The sequence below is a fragment of the Oryctolagus cuniculus genome, chromosome 9 (assembly GCF_051225735.1).
Source record: "Oryctolagus cuniculus isolate XC-2025 breed Fujian yellow rabbit chromosome 9, ASM5122573v1, whole genome shotgun sequence".
NCBI classification, from domain to species: domain Eukaryota; kingdom Metazoa; phylum Chordata; class Mammalia; order Lagomorpha; family Leporidae; genus Oryctolagus; species Oryctolagus cuniculus.
In genome coordinates, this window is record NC_142875.1 from 80,522,219 (window position 1) to 80,546,897 (window position 24,679).

The 24,679-nt window shown below is 38.2% G+C and overlaps 1 protein-coding gene across 9 annotated transcripts in view; it reads left to right on the top strand.

The window, feature by feature from the left end:
• Positions 1-24,679, top strand: part of STARD13 (StAR related lipid transfer domain containing 13) — a 585,508-nt gene that overhangs the window by 87,782 nt on the left and 473,047 nt on the right. For 3 of the 9 annotated variants that reach the window (XM_089304231.1, XM_051831808.3, XM_089304230.1), the window contains exon 2: positions 18,154-18,261. The exons of 5 other annotated variants lie outside the window; for them this stretch is intronic. The gene's annotated coding sequence lies outside the window, so the exon portion shown is untranslated. Of the gene's footprint in view, positions 1-15,616; positions 15,778-18,153; positions 18,262-24,679 lie in introns of those variants that run through there. One more of the 9 variants, XM_089304228.1, reaches the window with a different exon arrangement.

Sequence of the window (24,679 nt, forward strand, 5' to 3'; positions counted from 1 at the left end):
TAAAAAGTAAAATAAAAATAGTGAAGGCAATTTAGTAAGTCACTTTATGTAGCCTAATATATTAATATATTACATTTTTTAACTTCATATAAAAATTATGTGAGATTTTACAATATTTTTACATGAAGGTTTCAAAATTTGGTGTTTATTTTACACTTGCAGCACATCTGAGTTCAGGCTAATACATTTCAAGTGCGTAATAGCTACCTGTGACTAAGAGGTTACCATGCTGGAAAGTACAGATGTAGACTCTTGCTCCCTCGGTTTAGGATCTCCAGAAGCATTGGGAAGCACTGGAAAAACTGCTGCAAATGCAGAATCTCAGGTTCCACCTCAGACATAATGAATTAAAGTCTGCATTTATCAAAATACTCAGCTGAGTCCCATGCACATCAAATGTTGGGAAGCACTGTTCTAGCTAGGGAAAACTTTTGACTGATGATCTGGAGTTAGAAGACTGAGAAAACGTTTAAAGGCCAGCCATGATCAGAGCAGAGAACCGAAGGGTGTGCTCTTCTGTTTTTAAGGAATTGGACAAAAACCATTTTAATCATAGTGTTTGCTCAGCCTTCAAAATGAAACTAATCTTGCCCAATTTGTGGGACTGGTGTTAGGATTAGAGACTGTGAGTAAAGAAACTTGCACACTGCCTGACACTTGCAAATGGAAGTTTTTTTACATATTACCCATTACTGATGGGTAATATTGGAAAACTGGTGTGCTGCAAGACTATTAGGAAAGTGCCTGAAACTGGGGAACTCAGTCGAATAGGAACAATTGCAGTATATCACAACTGTTACATATCAGCATTTTGCATGATTGACAGGAGTCTCAAAGGAGAACCAATGTCAGCACAGTTTTACCCCAAGTAGGATGAGAGGGTAGTGAATTCCCACAGGGATGAGAGCAGGTGCTAAGATTCACATAGCAGGGTCTTAAGCCATCTCTGGCCACCCTTCATCAAAATATGTTGCATGACTCTGGACATCTGGTCTAACAGGGAATTAAGAGGATGGGAAAGGATCAGATGACTTGTCCTGTGCTCATCTAACATCTGGCCCTTTCACAAAGTTGGCATGTTAGGTCATGAAACTTAATTCCAGCTGTCAAACTATGTCAGTGTGGCGGGGAATACTACCCAGCTGTAAGTAACGCCGTATTAAGAACCAAAAACCTGCTCATAGTTTTGTTGGAAAAGCAGCAATCTCATTCTTCTAAAGACCTTGTATCAAAAATGCCAGCTGTTACCACAGAAAAAAACTATAGTTATTTGGAGTCATGGACTTTGGGGCGCCTGGGAACTTTGCAAAGAAGCTAAGAATCAATATGGCTGAGTGAAATAAGCCACTTAGCAGGAAAGGGAGGTAACATTGGAATAACAGACTATGGGTTGAGGGTCTTAGGATCATGGGGTTTTAGGTTTTAGCACTGCCATATTAGCTAGTATGGTTTTCTTAACTCCAAAGTTTGATCTCTTTTGGTCTCTCTTTTGTGCTGGTAACTAAAGCATCTTAATATGTGAATCTCACTGGTCATCTCCAATTGTGCTTTCGTTTTTTTAGTTTACTTTTATGTCACATACATTTTAATACTATAAAAAACATATTTTTGACAATTCTAAGTACATAGTTCAAAGCATTAAGTACACTCACACTGTTGTACATCCGTAATTACTTTGTCTCCAGAATTTTTCATCTGCCCAAACTGAAACTTTATACCCATTAAATAGTAATTCCCATTGCCCCTTCCCTAAGGCCTTAGCAACCAGCATTCTGCTGTCTCTAGGAATTTCCTTCCTTTTGATATTTCATGTAAGTGGAATTGTACAATATTTTCCGTTAATGTCTGGTTTTTCGCTTAGCATGTCTTTAGGATTCAACTATGTTGCAATATGCATCAAATTTTTTCTTTCCTTTACAATGCTAAATAGCACTCTCTATACAACATATGTATGACATAGTATTCTATATTTTATGTGTATATGTGCTATATATGTTTATACTACATTGTATTTACATATCTATGTGTACATTTATCTGTCAAGAGACATTTGTGCTGTTTCTTTCAACTATTATGAATAATGTAACTATGAATGAGTGTACAGAAACCTGTTTGTGCCCTTCTTTCCATGTCTTTGGGACATATACCCAGGAGTGGAATTGCTGGATCTTTATGGTAATGGTAACTATCTTTTTTTTTCTTTCCTAAAGGGACTCTCATATTGTTTTCCATAGTGATTGCACCATTTAACATTCTCCCAAGCCATGCAGAGTTTCATCCTAACACATGTGAAGTGATACCTCATTGTGTTTATTCCTTTGTGCATCCCAATGATTACGAACATTGAGTGTTTTCATCATTATGTTATGTAATTTCACATGTTGCCCTTAAGCAATAAGGATTCTGTCAAGTACCTAGACTAGGTTAAGTCCACATGTCCCTCCAGAGAAGGTCCCTACTCCTGATGTCCCTTGGTGTAATACCCACCAATGTGGCAAAGGTTCCATGTGTTAATATCCATCATGATGATCACTATTGGTCATGATGGAGTCCAGAGACTGTGTATAGACTCATCTGGTTGGGTGAAGTGACATGTAACTTGGAGATAGGAGTTGCTGTAATGTGCTACACTGGAGCAGGAACAGGGAGATGGATACATTGTTCACTTTTCTGTGGCTTCTGGGGTTCATGCTGTCCTACACTAAACATCAAGAAGAAATAAAGAAGCAAGCCAAACTACTGACAGGCCCTCCAGAAGCAGACAGGGCCCAGGCTATAAGGACAGAGAAAATCTTATTCATCAAAATGCAGAGAAAGTATAGACTCAAATAGCAGAGCCATCAAAAGAAAAATATCTCAGATGGAGCAGCACAAGCATTAGGGAGATGCAGAAGAAGAAGAGAGGAACGAGGCACATTTTCCACACCGCTAATGGTGTTTCCACATGGGCTCCGTTTGGATTCTAAGTCTGTGACTGAGTTTCTGAATTAGTAAAGTTGATTAACAGTGGCAGCTTCTGCGTGAGTCTACTGACTACTATAGATTGTGCCGACTCCAAGTAGCAAGAGAAAACACACAGCAACTGCAACCATTTTCCTGGTGTCATTTGGTTTACTAAATTAGTAGGTTTGATTTCCCATAATGTATCTGAGAGGCAGAGACAAAGACGGACATAGCTACCATCCACTGGTTCACTCCCAAGCTGCCAGTAACCCCAGCCAGGAGATAAGAGCTCTCATGTGAGCAGCAGAGACCCAACTGCCTGCGCCACCGCTGCAGCCTCCTAAAGCCTGCACCAGCAAGAAGCTGGGCTTAGCAGCCAGAGATGGGATTCAAACCCAGCCCCTCTGATATGGGACGCAGGGATCTTAACTGATAGGCAAAATGCTTGTTACTGTGAAAGTAGTTTTGAACAGCTTCACAGTCAGCTTACAGAGAACGGGTATTAGAGGAAGCCAAGTCTGGGAAACAGTGACTTTGGGCATCTCTACCTGCCCGATTTTATGGGAGACATTTGATGAAATGGCAGAAGCTGAAATTGGGCAAGGGGTATAAGAAACGGGATCTCACTTGTCACAGTCAAACCTCTCCGCTTTATCTCTGCTACAGATAGTTTCAGGTTCACACATTTCTCTTTGAAAATGGAAATATTTCTTAACAGCTTAATTGAAAGATTTCGGGATAAAGGTTGGTAGTCCTTCTCAGGGGTTTCTGGACATTATAGTCTACCTTCTGGTTGCACTAAGGGAAAGTTGGATTCTTTGCCACTTTAAAGGACTGTTGGCATGCTATTAATTCCATCTTTCCAAAACTTGAACAAGAGAGATTTTACCCATGTCTGATGTAATAATTTTAGATTTTTCAGTTATCGGTACCCATCTCTCTATTTTTTTTTTTAAGATTTATTTATTTGATGGGGCCTGTGATGTGACGCTGTAGGTTAATCCTCCTGTGGCGTCAGCATCCCATATGTGCACCAGTTCTGGTCCAGGTTGTTCCTCTTCTGATCCAGCTCTCTGCTATGGCCTGGGAAAGCAGTCGAAGATGGTCCAAGCACTTAGGCCCCTGCACCCAAGTGGGAGACCCGGAAGAAGCTCCTGGCTGCTGGCTTTGGATCTGCTCAGCTCCAGCTGTCGTGGCCATTTAGGGATTGAACCAGAAGATGGAAGACCTTTCTGTCTGTCTCTTCCTCTCACTGTCTGTAAGTCTATCTCTCAAATATCTTTAAAACAAAGATTTATTTATTTGAAGGACAGTTACAGAAAGAGAGAGAGAGACAGAGAACTAGATCTTCCATCCACTTGTTTACTCCTCAAATGACTACAACAGCCAGAGATGGGCTGTTCTGATACCAGGAGCCAGGAGCTTTTTCCCGGTCTCCCACTTGGGTTCAGGGACCCAAGCTCTTGGGCCTTCCTCTGCTGCTTTCTCAGGCCATTAGCAGTTTGCTGGATCAGAAGCAGAGCAGCCAGGACTCAAACCAGCACCCATATGGGATGCTGGCCCTGCAGGCAGCAAGCAGCTTTACTCACTTTACACCATGGCATTGGCATACTCATCTCTCTTAAGCATCGTAGAATGAATACTGTGGGGAGCAACTGGGAGCAACTCGGACTAGACTAAGTTACTGGAATTAAGACTTATTCTATGCATCTGCTCTCCCACAATATGGCGCTGAGAAGGGAGAAACAGCTTCTACACAGCTGCCTCCAGTTCAACCAATAAACTGTAGGACCTGCTCCTGATTGGAGGAGAGCAGCGTACTCTGCGTGTGGGTAGCAGAGTTGGGATTGGCGGAAGAGGACTATAAAGGAGGAGAGAGACAACATGCACCAGAACATCTATCTGAAGGAACACCTGTGCAGCCCCCGAGAGAGCCGGCCGTCGGTGTGCCGCTCCCCCGCAGAAGTGGGGAAAGTGGCAGGGGGAACCGCCCTTCCACGGAGGTGGAAGGGTCGGTAGCCAACCCGGGAAGAACCAGCAGCAAACCCGGGGAGGGCCGAGCAGACGAAAGAACAGCGCAGGGTCCTGTGTCGTTCCTCCACGAAGAGGGGGAGCGACAGAATACAATTCAGAACAGGAGTGGAAAACATTCCAGATTTCCATTACAGCTCTGCCACTGATTAGCTACATAACCTTGAGAAATCTTTCTTAACCTCAATTATCTCATTTTCAATTATTTGTGTAATGATAATTTGCTGTGTAGAAAAGAACACCTAGTACATAGTATATATTAAATGAATATTAATAATCTTGCCTTATTGTGAAGTTTAGGGGTCCCATTTATTCTTTTATTTATTTGACAGGCAGAGTTAGTGAGAGAGAAAGACAGAGAGAAAGGTCTTCCTTCCGTTGGTTCACCCCCCAAATGGCTGATACGGCCAGCGCGCTGCGCCGACCCGAAGCCAGGAGCCAGGTGCTTCCTCCTGGTCTCCCATGCGGGTGCCGGGCCCAAGCACTTGGGCCATCCTCCACTGCACTCCCGGGCCACAGCAGAGAGCTGGACTGAAAGAGGAGCAACCAGGACAGAACCAGCGCCCCAACCATGACTAGAACCCGGGATACCATGATGCAGGCAGAAGATTAACCTAGTGAGCTGCGGTGCCAGCCAAGGGGTCTTCCAAGCACCATTGTAATCAAATACAGCTCTCCATCAAATCATTTAATTTTTTTTAAAGAAGATTTATTCATTTATTTGAAGGGCAGAGTTACAGAGAGAGGGAGAGACAGAGAAAGGTCTTCCACCGGTTCACTCCCCAAATGGCTACAATGACCAGAGCTGGGCCAATCTGAAGCCAAGAGCTTCCTCCAGATGTCCCACATGGGTGCAGGGACCCAAGGACCCAGGCCATCCTCTGCTGTTTTTCCACGTGTACCAGCTACCAGCAGAGAATTAGATCAGAAGTAAAGCATCTAGGACACAAACTGGCACTCATATGGGATGCCAGTGCTGCAGGTGGAGTCTTTCCTCCTTATACCACAATACCACATCACTGGTCCCATCTTTTTTTTTTTTTTTTTTTAGATTTATTTGAAAGTCAAAGTTATAGAGAGAGAAGGAGAGGCAGAGAGAGAGAGGTCTTCCATCTGATGGTTCACTCCCCAGTTGGCTGCAATGGCTGGAGCTGCACCTAAATGAAACCAAGAGCCAAGAGCTTCTGGGTCTCCCATGCAGGTACAGGGGCCCAAGCACTTGGGCCATCTTCTCCTGCTTTCTTAGGCCATAGCAGAAAGCTGTCAGAAGTGGCACAGCTGGGACTCAAACTGGCACCCACATGGGATGCTGGCACTGCAAACAGTGGCTTTACCCACTATGCCACAGTGCTGGCTCCATCATTTATTTTCAACACTTGTTATCCTTTCCCTGAAATGTTTAGTTCTAAAAAATAATTTCTCCTGAGTCCTATAAAATATTTTATAAGTATCTGTTATAATAAATGTTTATAACATTGGTATATTTATAGTTTGAAATTAAATATGATAATTCATGTAAATAGAATGAAGAATACATAAATTGAAACACCAGTTTAACAGTGCAACAGAAATAAATTCCCTTTGAAGACTAACAAGTGCAAATGGATATTGTTGGTTTGTACTTATTTTTATGTAGGATACAATAGGTTTCTTTAACTATTGTGATAATTATCAAGGCAGGTTATAGAACTGATCTTGGATCCATTGATAACTCATGGCACCTAAATATACACACTGATTCAAAATTCTTTGGATGCATTTATAAGTTATATAGATCAACTATAGGACTATTATGGGAAAATCCTTGAATGACTATTTAAAGAGATTTTACTGTAGAATCATTGAATTTCAAAACCAGAATTCTAATAAAGGATTGATAAATAATGAATACTGAGCTATTACAATCATCACCCTTCTGTTCTCAAAATCTGAGTTATAAGGAAAATGGGCAAGAAGAAAGGGCTAATTTAAAAGTTAATTGTCCAGAAAATGTTCTCATTGTGTTATGATGTATTTAATAAATAAAATTCTACTTATTTAAATGGGGATTAACAAGTACTAAATGAAAGAAGAATATTAATATAAAGTCTTTAAATCCATTTAAATTGTAATGTAAGATATTCTGAATATGTATGAGAGTTCTATAAATTGAATTTCTTAAAAATATCAATTTAACTATTAGATCTGCACTCATCAAATACCTTTTTGAACTTCCTGCCAGAGATCGAAATGTGTGTGAGTGTCACTGTTGCTGCTGCTGCTGCTGTTGTTGTTGTTGTTGTTGTATAATCCAGAATAGTTATACTGTGATGCTTGTACCCACGTGGGAGACCTGGAGGAAGCTCCTGTTTCCTGGCTTCAGCCTGGCTCAACCTTGGCTTTTGCAGTCATCTGGGGAGTTAACCAGTGCATGGAAGATCTCTCTGCCTCTGTCTATTCCTCTCTGTAACTCTGCCTTTCAAGTAAATAGGTATAATCTTTAAAAAAATTATCTGGGGCCAGCACTGTGGCGCAGCAGGTTAACACCCTGGCGTGAAGCACCAGCATCCCATATGGGAGCCGGGTTCTAGTCCCAGCTTCTCTTCTAATCCAGCTCTCTGCTATGGCCTGAGAAAGCAGTAGAAGATGGCTCAAGTCCCTGGGTCCCTGCACCCGTGTGGGAGACCCAGAAGAAGCTCCTGGCTCCTGGTTTCAGATCGGCGCAGCTCTGGCTGTTGCGGCTAATTGGGGAGTGAACTATCGGACAGAAGACCTCTCTCTCTCTCTCTCTCTCTCTCTGCCTCTCCTCTCTCTGTGTAACTCTGACTTTCAAATAAATAAATCTTTTAAATGGGCATTTATCAGCAAGATTTTTTTTAATCTTTGGGCCAATCTGGCTTTGGGTCAAGTCTATTTTCTTCCTTTAGTTCATCTAACTCAGCCACAACCCTCAAACTCTTAACAAATATGCTACTATTTTTTAAAAATTCTATTTTGGTTTAACTGTTTTTTAAATATATATCCCAATTAATATACTTTCTTTTTTGAGCACTTTTAGTTTCCAATACAGAAAAATTGAATAGAAAGGGAAGTTCCCATCTAGCCCTCTCCCCTGACTCCACAATTTTGGTCATTTCTCCTACTATTAACATCTTTTATTAGTGTGATACATTTATGGCAATGGATGAACCAATACTGATACAAGGTTCACTAAAGTCCATGGTTTTCATTAAGATTCATGCTCTGAACTTTCTGTGGGTTAGTACAACTTACACATTCTTTGGGTTTTGACAACTACATAGTGCTGTGTTTCAGCAGCACAGTACCATGCAGAATAGTTTCACTGCCTCAAATGTTCTATCATCCCTCCTTCCCTACTCCAGAATCCATGACAATTACTTATCTTTTTACTATCTCCATGGTTTTTCTTTCTCCAGGATATTGTAGGATTGGAATCATATAATATGAAGCCTTTTCAGATTGTTCATTCAGCAATATGTATTTAAAGTTCCTCTGTTTTTGTTTCGTGGTTTGATCCCTTCTTTAATTTTTTGATCCCTTCTTTTTATCATCTAATAATATACCATCGTGTGATACACCAGTTTGTTTATCCATTACCCTATCAAAGGACATTACAATTGCTTCTGAGTTTTGGTACTTATAAAAAAAATCTAATCTTCATGTGCAGGTCTTTGTGTGGTCAGAAGTTTTCAACTCATTTGGGTTAATACAAAAGAATGTTAATTGTATTATCATATGTAAGAGTAGATTTTGTTTGTAAGAAACTGTCAAAATATCTTCCCAAGTGGCTATGCCTCTTTGCAGTCACACAAGTAATGAACGAACATTTTTGTAGTTTCACATCACCATCAGAGTTTAGTGCTGTCAGTGATTTGGATTTTAGCCATTCCAACAGATGTGTAGTGATATCTCACTACTGTTTTGATAATTAAATGATACATGATGTGGAGCAACTTCTTATGTGCTCATTTGACATCTGTATATCTTCTTTGGTGAAATGTCTGTTCGGACTTTTTGTCCATTTTGGATTAGATTGTTTTTATTATTGAGTTTTAAGAGTGCTTTGAATATTTTGCATACCATTCTTTATCAGATAATGTGTTTTGCAAATTTGTTTTTGGCTTGGCTTTTCATTCCCTTAACAATGTCTTCCACAAAACATAAATTTTGAAGTTTTAATTAAACAGCTTACATAAATTGTGTTTTAGACTTTCATATCTTAAAAAATTTGCATTATGAAATGTATGAACTTTGTATATCTTAATAAAAGGTTTCTGGGTAAAAAAATCATCAAACACAAAATCACCTAGATTTTCTCCAATCTTGCAGGAGTTTTATAGTTTTGCTTTTTAAATTTATATCTATAATCCTTAATTTTTGTAAAAAGCACAAAACCTTGTATCTAGATTCCTTTATTTTGTTTTTTGCATGTGTATTTCAGCTGTTGCAGTATCATTTATTGAAAAGACTGTCCTCTCTTTTGGGTTGTCTTTGTTCTTTCAAAAACCAGTTGACTAGATCTGTGTGTATTTCTGAACTCTCTATTCTGGAGTTTATTCTATCAGCTATAACTCTGGTTATTTAGTCGTTTGTTTCATTGCATTATTCATTATAACTCTGTTCCTATGAAAGAAAGTGTAGATTTCTTCCATTTTTAATATTTAATTTCCCTTTAAGTGAAACAGTAATTTATACTAAACCTGTCTTACAGTATGTTTTTTTCTATAGAGAAGGGTTGCTGCTATCCTGATCATTACTACCAAGATAAAATAGGATGTAGCAAGATTTGGCTCATTTTGTGTTCATTTGAATCTGAGGTCTGTGCTCCAAATCTGTAGTACTTAATGCAAATTATTTCATCAAGAATCAGCTTCTGCACTAAAGTAATGGAAGCAATTATGCATACCAATCAGCACTTTGGTAAAAATTAAATGATGAAATTCTTTCAGAAGGACTTTTGAAAAATGTGAAATCCTAAAGAAATGTTGTCAGGTTTATTGAATAAGAAAACTTGGAGAGTTTTAAAAGATCAGTACATCCAGCTGCCATCAGACAATTGATTTAAATCAGCAATGAAAGCATTAAGATATTAAACACTGTAAGAATGCTTTTATAAGCACCTTCCAAAGAAAAGGATTCCACAAAATTCTGTCAAACTGTACTAAGGTTTGTCACTCTAAACTATATATATATATATATATATATATATATATATATATATATAGTGTGTTTAATTCTCTCATACTTTACTATTTTTATTCTATCTTTAGTGGAAAAGCTGATTCCCCTTATATTTTGTTACTATGACTATGAATATTTGGGTAATAAATAGCTGATATGGGTGTGTGGATGACTGACAGGTAGTCTTCTTGAGAGACTTAGCAAGATGAAGACAGATTAGTCAATTACAGGTATCAATCATCAAGACAGCAACGTCTACAATACTTTAGAAACGTTTGAATTAAAAGTCAGCTCTTAGAGAACTGCATTCTTGTATTAGTCTACTTGTGGTGCTACAACAAAACACCTGAGACAGAGTAATTTACAAAGAACAGAAATTTATTTCCTCACAACTCTGGAGGCTGGGAAGTTCAACCTCATGACCGTGGCATTAGTCTCATGAGGGCCTTCTTGCTGCATCCTCCTGTGGCAGAAGACAAAAAAAGTGAGGCATAACATCTTTTTTATGAGAGCCTTAATCTCATTCATGCAGGATCAACCTTTGAGGCTAAATCACCTCTGATAAGGCCAATGTCTTCACACTACTACATCAGCAATACCTGGATTTTAGAGGGGACACACTCAAAATACACAACTTCTTTCAACTTATCTATTTTCATTCATCCTCTCACTAGTTTATTAATGCAGTCAATAAAGAGTTAATACGTTTCTGCTCCCCATAATCTCCCACTGGGTTGGGTACTATGGAAAAATAAAAATAGGCTGGAAACAAATATGTCAGCTCAAGACCTTTGCAGCTGAAATGATCAATGCTATACTGACTTTTTGGTCCTATGGCTTCCTCAGGTAAATGGCATTCTTTTTGAGTATTGAGTATGGCCACAGGGAAGGAGGGGGCTTCCAGGTAGAGGGAAAGGCATACGCAAAAGCATAGCAGTTTGGGGTCTCTTGGCCATCCCTCTGTCCATTTCTTTTTTCCATTCCTCTAAAATACAGCAATTGGTCAATGTGGACAGACTCTCCTGTTCTCTCTTCCATAAATGGAGCTCAGTGCTGGTGCAGTGATAAAGGAACATATACACGGATGCCATTCTGTAGAACTCGTTGAGTTGGCCAGCTATTTGCTCAGCTGAGGGAAAGAAATGAATGGCAAGTATATAAATCTAACACGTTATTATTCAGCAAGTAAATGTCACTTTTGAGGAAGCCCTCAAGTTAAACTTCCACACTTTTCTTAAATCATAGACATTTTATTTTTTTCAAAAATGAGATGTCAAGTGATTAGAGATACTATAAATGTAAAAGCCCTTTGCTATGCACAAACTGAAATACATTAAAATAAAATTCATGTTTTTCACATACTATTTTTTCATGTTAAACCTAAATATCTTCAAAATGTTCCAACCACACAGTGCTATTGGTCATCAAGTGAATTTCCTAATTTAGGTCTTAAATATGAGCTTTAATTTAAAGAAATGACTACATCTATCTCTGAGGCTTTTCACGTGCAAGATTCCACATCTCTAATTCCTCAGATTAAAATCGACAAAGAGATGATGGTATGGGATTAATTTCAAGAGCTCTAGTATCTACTTGGAGTAAATTGATGGGCTATGCAGATTAACCTGAGGATTAGCCTCACAGTTACACATATAGCCAATATGCTGAAATGCTGCATGCAGTTGAGTTTTTAATGAATCTTTCTTGATTAAATCTTTTAGCTGTATCTTTCAAAAACAGAGCAACCAAGTCCTTGATTTGATCTATGTCAAATGAATATCACATGCTTCAGAAACTAAAGTAAGACCAACTGCTATATCAGACTCACTACTGGTATTGTCCACTTTTTCAGCTCACCCACCTCAGGAAAACATTTTTTATTTTTTTTTTTGACAGGCAGAGTGGACAGTGAGAGAGAGAGACAGAGAAAGGTCTTCCTTTTTCCGATGGTTCACCCCCCAATGGCCGCTTCAGCCGGCGCACTGCGCTAATCCAAAGCCAGGAGCCAGGTATTTCTCCTGGTCTCCCATGGGGGTACAGGGCCCAAGCACTTGGGCCATCCTCCACTGCCCTCCCGGGCCACAGCAGAGAGCTAGACTGGAAGAGGAGCAACCAGGACAGAATCTGGTGCCCTGACCGGGACTAGAACCCAGTGTACCAGCACCGCAGGCGGAGGATTAGCCTATTGAGTCGTGGCGCTGGCCTCAGGAAAACATTTTTAATGTATCTCCAATTATATACATTTGTTTACAAATTATATCTGTTACTTATTGTATATACTAAGTTGATCTTCTGTATATAAAGATAATTAAAAATGAATCTTAATGAAGAATGGGATGGAAGAGGGAGTAGGAGATGGGATGGTTTGTGGGTAGGAGGGTAGTTATGGGGGGAAAAATCTCTATAATCCAAAAGTTGTACTTCTGAAATTTATTTTTTTAAACTTTTATTTAATAAATATAAAGAATAGATTTTAAAAAGTTCTATTTTTAACAATGAATAAAGATAATATGTGATTGAGTGATATTGGTGGTTTTAGTCTATCATTAGTTAAGACTCAAGCCATAGTGTATACTTAGTGTGAAGGCATGTATGAATGAGGTTTAAACATGTAGGTATATATATTTCCCACCACTGTGCAAGCAATGATTTTAGGCTGAGAACATCAAAATGGATTGTGGCACTACTAATTACTAATAAGTAATAATTCAAGCACATTTAGGAATAGGTTCAAAGTAGACAACACTTTGTCTCTTCTTATTTATTATGTTTTCCATATATCTGAAGAGAATGGAAACGTTATTTTTTGGTCATGAACCTAATTTGAAAGCATTTAGAACCTGATCAGCGTTAGCATTGGTCTAGCTGACGTCAAAACCTCCCCAGTTCTCCCTCCGGGCTGAGCTCCACCTTTATCTATTATGTTTCCTCCTGGATTAAAAAGTTCTCTTTTTTATATTTCACGTTTATACAGCAAACTTGACATTATTTTAGGAAGGACAATGTTCACTAATGGAAAAACACTTGCTTTGTAAAGGGCTCTGCACTAATTATGATGCTTAGCAGTGCATTTCATAAAGCAAGATGCCTTGGCATGACCCCAAGCTTGGCACTCCTGTGTGCTTCTCTTCCCTGGCTATTCAAATTTCTTGCATTTTTCAGGCCACAGTCACAATATGTGTCACATTCTTCTACCATCTATAATATTCTTATTTCATATTTGAAGCACAAATCTTTTAAACTTAATTATAACCTGAGCTAATTACTCAAAAATCAATTTTATGTGCTGGTTTTTCCAATAATTTATAATTACATATGAAACTTATATTCTTATCTCCCAATGTCATGCACAATATGCTTTGGAAAACAAATGCCCGAAGGCAAGGCCCCAGACCCTGGTAAGAGGGTGAAGGGAAAGCCCAGCCAGTTATTTCCTGAACACACATAGTTATTTCTGAATCTGGTTTCCTTCAACTAATGGAAGAATTGTCTATTTCAGCTATAATATTTGACATTCTTATGAGATATATTTTATATATTTTCTGAGTTTGCTGCCTGAAACATCTCCCAGAATACCTATTTACTTTAAACACACCCAAGAAAACCTGAATGTTGGTCATGGTAATATAGCCTGATTATTAGCATGATTTGCATATAACAGTACAGTGGGATTTTTCAGTCATGTAATGTGGGCTCTTTGTCTACTCTACCAGGATCTTTAGTCTTATGGGAACTTTAAGAATATAATTATGGAATTTATAATGACTTAAGTACTTTAAGATATTTCCATAGAATTTAGACACAATTGACAATCTGTTTTTAAAATTTTTTTGAAATAATCTTGCTTAGGGATAATAATTTTATCTTATGTGTTATTTTGTTTGAATTCTTTCAGATTAAATAAAGGATGCATGATTACAATATGTGGCGGGTTTTCATAGGCTACCCATAATAATGAACTTCATTACTGTATATCTTCCATAAAATAGAATTCTTTTCTTCAAAGGTTTTACAAACTTAATAGGGTTGCAAAACTAATAGATATGAACCAATACATGAAAAAGTAAGTGTATCTTATGGAACTAATGTAATCATATCAGTTAATTTATTATGTTTCATATTGGTTCAAAAGTCAGTATTAGAATTCTTTTATCCTCTTGGTTTACTTTCTCATGTAAAAGTATTAAAATGATTATTTTGTTGATAGTTGCCTGATAAATGTTACATAAAATAATTCTGGGCTCAGATTCCCTTCAAATTTTTTTTCCCTCTTATGCCTATTTAGGGCAACTGGACCATGGAATAATCATATAGAATAAGAAATGGATCAAAATTTCTGAATTTAATTTGGCTTCCTATGTGGAAAGAAGATTAAAGTTGCTAACTGGAATTGATACTTTGTACATATGATATTGTCGTGTAATAAAAAGAAAAAAATTCCTTAGGAAAATACATAAGGAAAATGTGAGAAAATAAAGGCAAAACATGTAAGAGTACTTCAAAAAGTTCAAATAAAATTGAATTACAAAGTAAGTTTATTTTGGTGCAAAATAAAATTCATGTATATGAAGGTTTTCAAAAACTTCATGGAAAATGTATATAATGAAAAACAATGCACAGATTTGTACTTCTTTTTGCACTCAAGTATTATTCTTTAATTGTGCTTTCCATGAACTTTCTGAAGACCTTTGTACTATATTCTGAAATTATTATTTTTTTTACAACTCTTAAAATAGAATTTTTTATTCAATGGACTGAATTGACTAAGAAGCCCATGTTAGGGCTTATTGTGCAAATAAGCCATCAGTACAATGATACATTGGCTTCATAAACTTTTAAGATATGTGAATAGGGGATTGGTATGGAATTCTTACCTTTATGTCAATCAAATAACAGGTTTTTATACAATAGAGTGCATTTTATGCTTTAAATTTGTAGTTTATAAACTTTAAAAAAAAATTATTTGAAAGAGAGAGAGAAAGAGAGAATCTGCCATCCACTGGTTCACTGCCACAATGGTTGGGGTGGGGCAGATCCAAAGCCAGGAGCAGGAGCTTCTTCTGGGTCTCCCACCTGGGTGCAGGGGCCCAAGCACTTGGACCATCTGCTGCTGCTTTCTCAGTCCATTAGCAGGGAGCTGGATTAGAAGTGGAGCAGCCAGAACAGGAACTGGAGCCCAAGGGGATGCTGTCATCACAAACGTTAGTATTACCTGCTATACCAAGGCACTGGCACCAAATATAAAGTTTTACTTGAAGATCTTGAAATGTTCCAAAGTTTTACTTTAAAAGATTTGTTTATTTATGTGTGTGTATATGTATACATGTATTTGAATGGCAGAGCAATGGAGAGAGAGGAAGGGACAGATCTATCTGATGATTCACTCCCCAAATGACCATAATAGCCAGATATGGGTCTGGCAAAAGCCAGGAGCCAAGAACTCTATTCTGGTCTCCCACAGGTGTGGCAGGAGCCCGAGTGCTGGGCCATCTTCTGCTGGCCTTTCCAGGCCCATTGGGAGGGTTTTGGATCAGAAGCTGAGCAGCTGGAACTCACACAGGTGCTCGATATAGGATGCTGGCATCGCAAGCTATGGCTTAAGCTGAGGCACCACAACACCAGGTCCATGTTTTGCTGATTTATATCCACAGCACCAATAGTATTGCCATCCAAATGCTAGACAATCTGGGGACTTGTTTTTTCTAGCTTGCACAGGAGAAAGGGAAGCTAGATTTTAGGGATCTGACTTCCTGTCAAAATGTCTCTCATATATGTCTTCATGGGTACACAGTACCAGGGGGAGGCCTGGCTTCAAGCAAATCAAATGATAATATTTTAAACTTATGTGCTTAGAATATAGCCACGTGCCTATCTTATTTGGATTGTAAGTATTTTATTACAAATAAGCATAACTTCTTAATTTTATCTGTAAGATAATTTAAGTGAAAATTAATATTTCTGTCTGAAATTTTAATAATTTGCTCTGTTGCCATTTCATCATAACCAACATAAACACAGTACAAAAAAGTCCTCTGTATAATCTAGGCTATATGTTGTAATTCAGAAGTAAATGAAAAAGTTTATTATAATATAAATTCATAATGACATACTAGTGTAATCATCACTTCTGAACTGATACAGGTTTTTTTTTTTTCTTTTTAACCTCTTTTTCTCTGATCAAGATTACCTCTATATGTGGAGGTTTTCTGGGTTTGCTTTCTCATTTAATACATTTTACCTTGAGCTTCAATCTATAATTCATATATAAGAGTATCAAAGTCTTAAAGTTCTTTTAAAATCCCGCCCACACTTGAACATGGACTCTCTCAACAAATAGTTTATGTGAGAAAGAGTATTTAGGCCAAGCAAGGTGTTCAGGAAAGGCTTCCTGGAGATGTCATTTCTTTTTTTTTTTTAAGATTTATTTATTTATTTGAACGGCAGAGTGACATAGAAAGATCGTCCATCCACTGGTTCACTCCCCAAATGGCCACAACGGCCAGGGCTCAGCCATGCTGAAGCCAGTAGCCAGGAACTTTTCTGGGTCTCCCATGTGGGTGGCAGGGTCCCAAGCACTTGGGCCATCTTCCATTGCTTTCTCAGGCATACTAACAGGAAACTGGATGAGAATTGGAGCAGCCAGGACTCATCCTGTGCTCACACAGGGTTCTGGCATCTCAGGCTGCAGGTTAACCTGTTGTAGCACAATCATGGCCCCAACATAGACATATTTTTACAGCTCGTATTCAGTATTACCAATGCCTTTTTTTTTTTTTTTTTGACAGGCAGAGTGGACAGTGAGAGAGAAAGACAGATAGAAAGGTCTTCCTTTTGCCGTTGGTTCACCCTCCAATGGCCGCCACGGCCAGCGCACTGCGGTCGGCGCACTGCGCTGATCCGAAGGCAGGAGCCAGGTACTTATCCTGGTCTCCCATGGGGTGCAGGACCCAAGGACTTGGGCCATCCTCCACTGCACTCCCGGGCCACAGCAGAGAGCTGGCCTGGAAGAGGGGCAACCGGGACAGAATCCGGCGCCCCGACCGGGACTAGAACCCGGTGTGCTGGCGCCGCAAGGCAGAGCATTAGCCTAGTGAGCCACGGCGCTGGCCCTTAACAATGCCTTTTAAAGCATCTGAGCATTTTGCACTTTTACCAGTGAGGTGAAAGTGAAAAGTACAGCTGAAATTCACATTGTCCTTACTTTTTGATAAAGAAAAACATCATTGCAATGTAAATAGGTGTAAGATTATTGATATGTTTAGAGTAGTCATTTAATAGTGTGTGTGAGAACAAAAAGTTCATGCACATTTTTTTATCATATGCATTTCCATAAGATTTTGATGACATTGCCTCTTGAATGAATTTAAAAATATTAGCACCAATGTAAGTATATATTTCAATTTCATTTTCATGAACATTTTTAAGTACTCTCAAGTACAAATTAATAGTCTTCCCACCTTCAGTTAGTACATTTTCCAGAATTAATGCTAACCGTACCTTGCATTTTTGCTGTTTCTGCCCTCTTCCTTTACACTGTCGTGATGTGAAGCCAATTTCTTCTAAGAAGGGTGATTGTATTGGTAGATAAAAATACAAAGCATATCTGCAGGAAAACTCAATTCCATGACTTGATATAACATTAAAATAATTCTATACAAAATTAAACCTCAAGGGTATTATTCTGTCTACACTGAATTTGATTTTATGCACATATACACACACTTATAGTTAATATTTCTGAAATGTAGATTAGCAAACCTCCCATGGACAAATACTCAAAGTTTGTGGAAAATGGAATTAAAAGATAATTATATATGATTGCAAAAATCTTGAAATTCATGCATATTTTTCATAATACATATTTCCATGAACTTTTTGAAGACTCCTTGAAAAGTCAAATGTAAGTTTTATAAGTTATGAGAATGTTTTCTAAATATACTGAATAGACATTTTTGTACAATTAGTGTGTTCACTGTTTAATCCCTTCATTTATCCTAGGTTTTCTGATGTAACCAAAAACCCAAGAGACTGCTTCTTGCTTACTTAGCGCCTATGGCAGAGAACTTCATGACAATAAAGCTTCATTAGATCACAAATGAAATTCAGGTGATAACTTACTTCTGGAAATGCATTATTTCTCTTAAATGTTTGATATCTTTTAAACAAACATATTTAAGACATGTTTCAGAGCTCTCCTTTCCAGGATTTGGTTAACAAATAATTACCACAGGCGAGTGTTAAGCATCATTCAGTAATTTAAACATTTGGCCCCAGTGAGCAAGATAATGTTTTCATCTGCTTTGCTATCATGTTAGAGTCCCCAACCATCACTGCAATTTCTGAAGTTGACCCCAGGTTTTCCATACCTATTTGCTACCCTCTCCACAAATCAAAATGCATTCTCTTTGCCTTTATCTTGATTTACTCTAATTACCAGAGCAAGACAGCAGGAGCCCCCAGAGAAATGCACATTGTGGTAAAAAAGTTCATGTTGCAGAATGAGGAGGATCTACTCTTCATGAATAATGTTTGTTTAGTAAAAAAATTAGTTTTTGGGTTATTTTCTCCCTAACACTTTATGCTTTAAAATATATTAACTATTCACTTAAACTGTACACCATATGGTATATATACACTATTATACTATTACATATACCATATACATACTACTGTAAATGTGTGTATGTGTGTGCATCTATAGAGGAAGCTTCTGGCATGAAGTTTGCACAGAGTATTCTGACCAAGTTCTTTATCTATTTTTTGCAAGTGAATATTGAAGCAAACTTTAATGAATAAAAGGACACCTGACAGATCAAGTGGGCATCTCGGGAAAGAACTGAGAGCCAATCCAGCTATTTTAACATGCAGATGTTTTGATGCCATATTTATAATTACAAGTGGGTAAATAATAATACACGTGAATTTTTTCTGAAACAGTATATCCCAGAGTGAATGCTTTAATTTTTTAATTTTAATTTTAATTGGTTTATAACAGATTCAATGCAACTTATAGATACAATTTTAAGAAAATAATGATATTCCCTTTCACCCTCCCTCCGTCCTCTCTGCTTTCCCGCCTCTTTCCTTCTCCCCCCACCCCCTCCTTTTTTTGGTTTTGGAGATAACCTATTTTAAAATTACATTACAGTAAAAAGGCTTAATACTTCACCAAATAAGTTTAACAAGTAAAAAGCAAAAAGACCCTATTTTAGTGAAAATATAGACAATGGATATATACAGTAATTGAATGGAAAAATTATCATTTCACCTATATAGAGTAGATTTTAAAGTAATCACAGATCATTAAAATATTAGTGTAACTATAACACAGTAGATGTAACTATATAGTTAGTTATATACACATATAACTATAGTTATAAAGAAGTAGTATAATAATTGTCTTTAAAATTTATTTATTTATTTTTTTTTGACAGGCAGAGTTAGACAGTGAGAGAGAGAGACAGAGAGAAAGGTTTTCCTTCCATTGGTTCACCACCCAAATGGCTGCCACGGCCAGAGCTGTGCCAATCTGAAGCCAGGAGCCAGGTGCTTCTTCCTGGTCTCCGATGTGGGTGCAGGGGCCCAACCACTTGGGCCATCCTCCACTGCCCCCTCCCCTGGGCCACAGCAGAGAGCTGGACTGGAAGAGGAGCAACCGGGACAGAATCTGGCGCCCCAACTGGGGCTAGAACCCAGGTTGCCAGAGCCGCAGGCAGAGGATTATCCTAGTGAGCGGCAGCGCCAGCCAAATTTTTATTTTGATAGAGTTGGACAGAGAGAGAAACAGAGAGAAAGGTCTTCCTTCCATTGGTTCACCCTCCAAATGGCTGCCTCAGCCTGAGCTGTGCCTATCCGAAGCCAGGAGCCAGGCACTTCCTCCAGGTCTCCCATGTGGGTGCAGGGGCCCAAGCACTTGGGCCATCCTCTACTGCCCTCCCGGGTCACAGCAGAGAGCCAGACTGGGAGAGGAGCAACTGGGACCAGAACCTGGCACCCATGAGGGATGCCAGCACCACAGGCAGAGGACCAACCTGGTGCCCATAGCGCCAGCCCCAATAATAATTCTAACCATTAGTTTGACAAAGTTATAAAACACAGTTTTACAAAACTATATTTGTAGCAATACTAATACACACAGACATTTCCTCTTTTTGGTTCTTTTTCAAATTTTAGTTCCCACATATGAGAACATGCATTATTTGTCTTTCTAGGTCTTGCTTATTTCACTCAACACAATGTACTCCAGTTGCATCCTTTTTGCTGCAAATGGTAGAATGTCTTCCTTTTTTTATAACTGAAGAATATTCCATTTTGTGTATATACTACATTTTCTTTATCCATTCATGTGATTATGGACACCTTGCTTGGTTCCAAATTTTGGCTGTTGTGGACAGTGGTGCAGGTATCTTTTTGGTACACTGTGTTCAAATCTTTTGGGTATATACCCAGTAGTGGATCATATGGTAAATCTATTTCTAGTTTTTTAAAAAATCTCCACACTATTTTCCACAGTGACTGCACTAATTTACATTTCTACCAACAGTTTGTAATTGTCGCCTTTGTCCCTATTCTGTCCAGTGTTTGTTACTCTTTGGTATTTGGATTTTAGCCATTCTGACAGGAGTGAGATGTTACCTAATTGTGGTTTTGACTTGCATTTCCCCAATAGCTAGTAATGTTGAGCATTTTTTCATGTATTTGTTGGTCCTTAATATTTCCTCTTTTAAGAACTGTATAATGGCTGGCGCTGTGGCTCAATAGGCTAATCCTCCACCTACGGTGCTGGCACCCTGGGTTCTAGTCCCGGTCAGGGCGCCGGATTCTGTCCTGGTTGCTCCTCTTCCAGTCCAGCTCTCTGCTGTGGCCCAGGAGTGCAGTGGAGGATGGCCCAACTCCTTGGGCCTTGCACCCACATGGGAGGCCAGGAGAAGCACCTGGCTCCTGGCTTCGGATCAGTGCGGTGACCAGCCACAGTGCGCTGGCCGCAGCGGCCATTGGGGAGTATACCAAAGGAAAAGGAAGACCTTTCTCTCTGTCTTTCTCACTGTCCACTCTGCCTGTCAAAAAAAAAAAAAAAAAACAAACTGTATATTGAAGTCCTTTGCCCATTTATCAACTGAATTGATTGGTTTTTTTGTTGAGTTTAAGTTACTAATCTATTTGTGATATTAATCCTTTGTCAGGTGGCTTGCAAATATTATTTCCCTTTCTGTTGGATGTTTCTCCACTCTGACTGTTTGCTTTGCTGTGCAAAAGCTTCTGAGTTTGATATTGTCCCATTTGTGTAGTTTTGCTTTTGTTGCCTGTGCTCTGGGAGTCTTGTCCAAGAAGTCATCTCCTATACCAAGGACTTGGTGTGTTTCCCCTACATCTTCTTCCAGCAACTTCATAGTATCAAGTCTTCAGTTTAGATCTTTGATCTGTCTTGAGTTGATTTTTGTACGTGGTGAGGGGTATGGATATAATTTCATTCTTCTGCATATATACATTCAGATTTTCCAGCACCATATGTTGAAGAAACTATCCTTACTCTGCTGTATAGTGTGAGCTCTGGTCAAAAATCAGTTAGCTGTATGTGTGTGGATTAACTTCTGGGCTCTCTATTCTATTCCACTGATCTCTGAATCACTTTTTATGCCACTACCAAGCTGTTTTAAGTACTATACATTATGCTTTGAAATTAGGTATTGGGATACCTCCAGCTTGGTTTTTCTTGGTCTTTGGCTATTCAGGGTCTTTGTGATTCCATGTGAATTTTAGGATTGTCTTTTCTAACTCTGTAAAAATGCCATTGGTATTTTGATAGGTATTGCAATGAATCTGTAAACTGCTTTAGGTAGTATAGACATTTTAATAATATTGATTTTTCAGATCTGTGAGCAAGGAATATTTCCATTTTTTTGTGTCCTTGATTTCTTTCATCAGTGCTATTTATTTATTTAAGAGGTATAGTTACAGACAGAGGGAGAGAGAGAGAGAAAGACTTCCATTAACTGGTTCACTCCTCAAGTGGCCGCAATAGCCAGAGCTGAGCTGATCCAAAGCCAGGAGCCAGGAGTTTTTTCTGGGTCTCCCACATGGGTACAGGGGCCCAAGCCCTTGGGCCATCTTCCACTGCTTTCCCAGGCTATTATTAGGGAGCTGGATTGGAAGAGGAACAGCCAGGACATGAACTGGCACCCATATGAGATACTGGTGCTGTGGAAGGAGGCTTAGCCTGCTATGCCACAGCTTCAGCCCCCTCATCAATGTTTGATAATTTTCATTGCAGAGATCTTTCAGTTCTTTGGTTAAATGTATCCCTAAATATTTATTCTTGGGGCTCTTGGGAATGAGATTTCTTTCTTGAGTTCTTTTCCTGTGAGTTCATCATTAGCATATAAAAAACTGTTTCGTATATGTTTATTTTGTAACCTGCAGCTTTACTGAATTGGTTTACCAATTTTAACAGCTTTTTGGTGGAATGTTTAGGTTTTCCTATGTACAACATCATGTCATCTGCAAACATGGATAATTTGACTTCCTCTTTCTCAGTTTGATGACCTTTATTTCTCCTCCCTAATTCTCTTGCTAAAACTACTATACTGAATAAGAGTGATGAAGGTGGACATCCTTGTCTTCTTCAGATCTTGGGGGAAATCCTTTTGGTTTTTCCCCATTCAATATGATATTGACTGTTGGTGTTTGATATATAGTCTTTTTATGATTTTGAGGAATGTTCTTCCTATACCTAATTTGTGAAGGGTTTTTATCATGAAGGAGTGTTGAAGCTTATCAAATGCTTTCTTTGCATCTATTGAGATGACCATATGGTTTCTGGTCTTACTCTATTGATGTGATTTATGACTTTTATTGATTTGCAAATCTTAAACCACCCTTGCATTTCTGGGGTAAATCCCACTTAATCATGATGCATCATCTTTTTGATTTGGTTTTGGATTTGATTTGCTAGTATTTTGTTGAATCTTTGCATCTATGTTCATTAATGATATAGGTCTGTATTTTTTGTGTCGTGTTTTTGTTTGGTTCTGGGATCAAAGTCATGCTGGCCTAATAAAAAGAGTTTGGCAGATTCCATCCTGTTAAATATTTTGGAATAGTTTGAAGAGTATTGGAATTACTTCCTCTTTGAATGTTTTGTAGAATTCAGTAGTAAAGCCATCAGGTCCTAGACTTTCCTTAATGGAAGAATTTTGATTACTGTTTCAGTCCCATTGCTTGTTATGGGTCTGTTTAGATTATATCTTATTGATTTAATCTTGGTGGTTATATGAATCTAGGAGTTTATCCACTTTTTTGAGGTTTTCGAGCTCATTAGTAAATAGTTCCTCATAATAGTTCCTTATAAACTATAAACCTTTTCATTTCAGTGGTTTCAGTTACAATGTCTCATTTCTCATCTCATTTTTTTGGTGTTTTTTGTTTTTTCTTTGTTAATCTGACTAAAGTTTATCGATTTTGTTTATCTTCTTAAAAAAGGCAACTTTTTTTTTTTTTTTTTTTTTTTTAAGTTTCAACTTCACCTCTGCTCTGATCCTTATTTCTCACTTCCTGCTGATTTGGGGTTTGATTTTCTCTTGTTTTTCTAAGTCTTCAAGATGCACCATTAGATCTTAATTTGAGATATTTCTTTCTTTTTTAATGTAACCACTTAATGCTATAAACTTCCTCTTAGTATTGCATTTGCTGTACCACACATGTTTTGATATGTTGTGCTTTTTCATTTAGTTCATGAAAGTTTTTGATTTCCTTTTCAATTTCTTCAATGATCCATTACTCATTCAGTTGCATGTTGTTTAATTTCCAAGTATTTCTGAGTGTTCTATTGTTCTTTATTGTTGATTTATAGTTTTATTCCTTTATGTTCCAAGAAGATACATGATGATTTCAGTCTTTTATGATTTGCAGGGGGCTGGTGCTGTGGTGTAGTAGGTAAAGATGCCACCTCTAGTGCCAGCATCCCATATGGGCTTGGGTTCTAGTCCCAGCTGTCCTTCTTCTGATCCAGCTCTCTGCTATGACCTGGAAAAGCAGTAAAGATGGCCCAAGTGCTTGGCCCCTGCACTTGTGTAGGAGACCCAGAAGAAGAACCTGGCTTCAGATTGACCCAGCTGTGGCCATTTGTGGAGTGAATCAGCAGATGAAAGTCCTATGTCTCTCTCTGTAACTCTTTCAAATAAATAAATCCTTAAAAAAAAATTGAGACTTGATTTATGGTCTAATATGTAGTTTATCTTAGAAAATATTCTATATTCTATTCGATATTCTATGAATGAAATGCCTGTGAATGTCTTTTAGGACCATTCACTCGACAGTATGCTTCAACTCTGTTGTATCTTTATTGATTTTTTTTTTTTGGTCTGAATAATTTGTCCATCAATGACAGTAGGGTGTTGAAGTCACCCACTATTACTGTATTGGAGTCAATCTCTCCCTTTAGGTCTAATAGTAGTTTCTGAATATACCTAGGTGGTCTTGTGTTGGGTATATATATAGTTATGATTGTTATGTTGAATTGTTATTG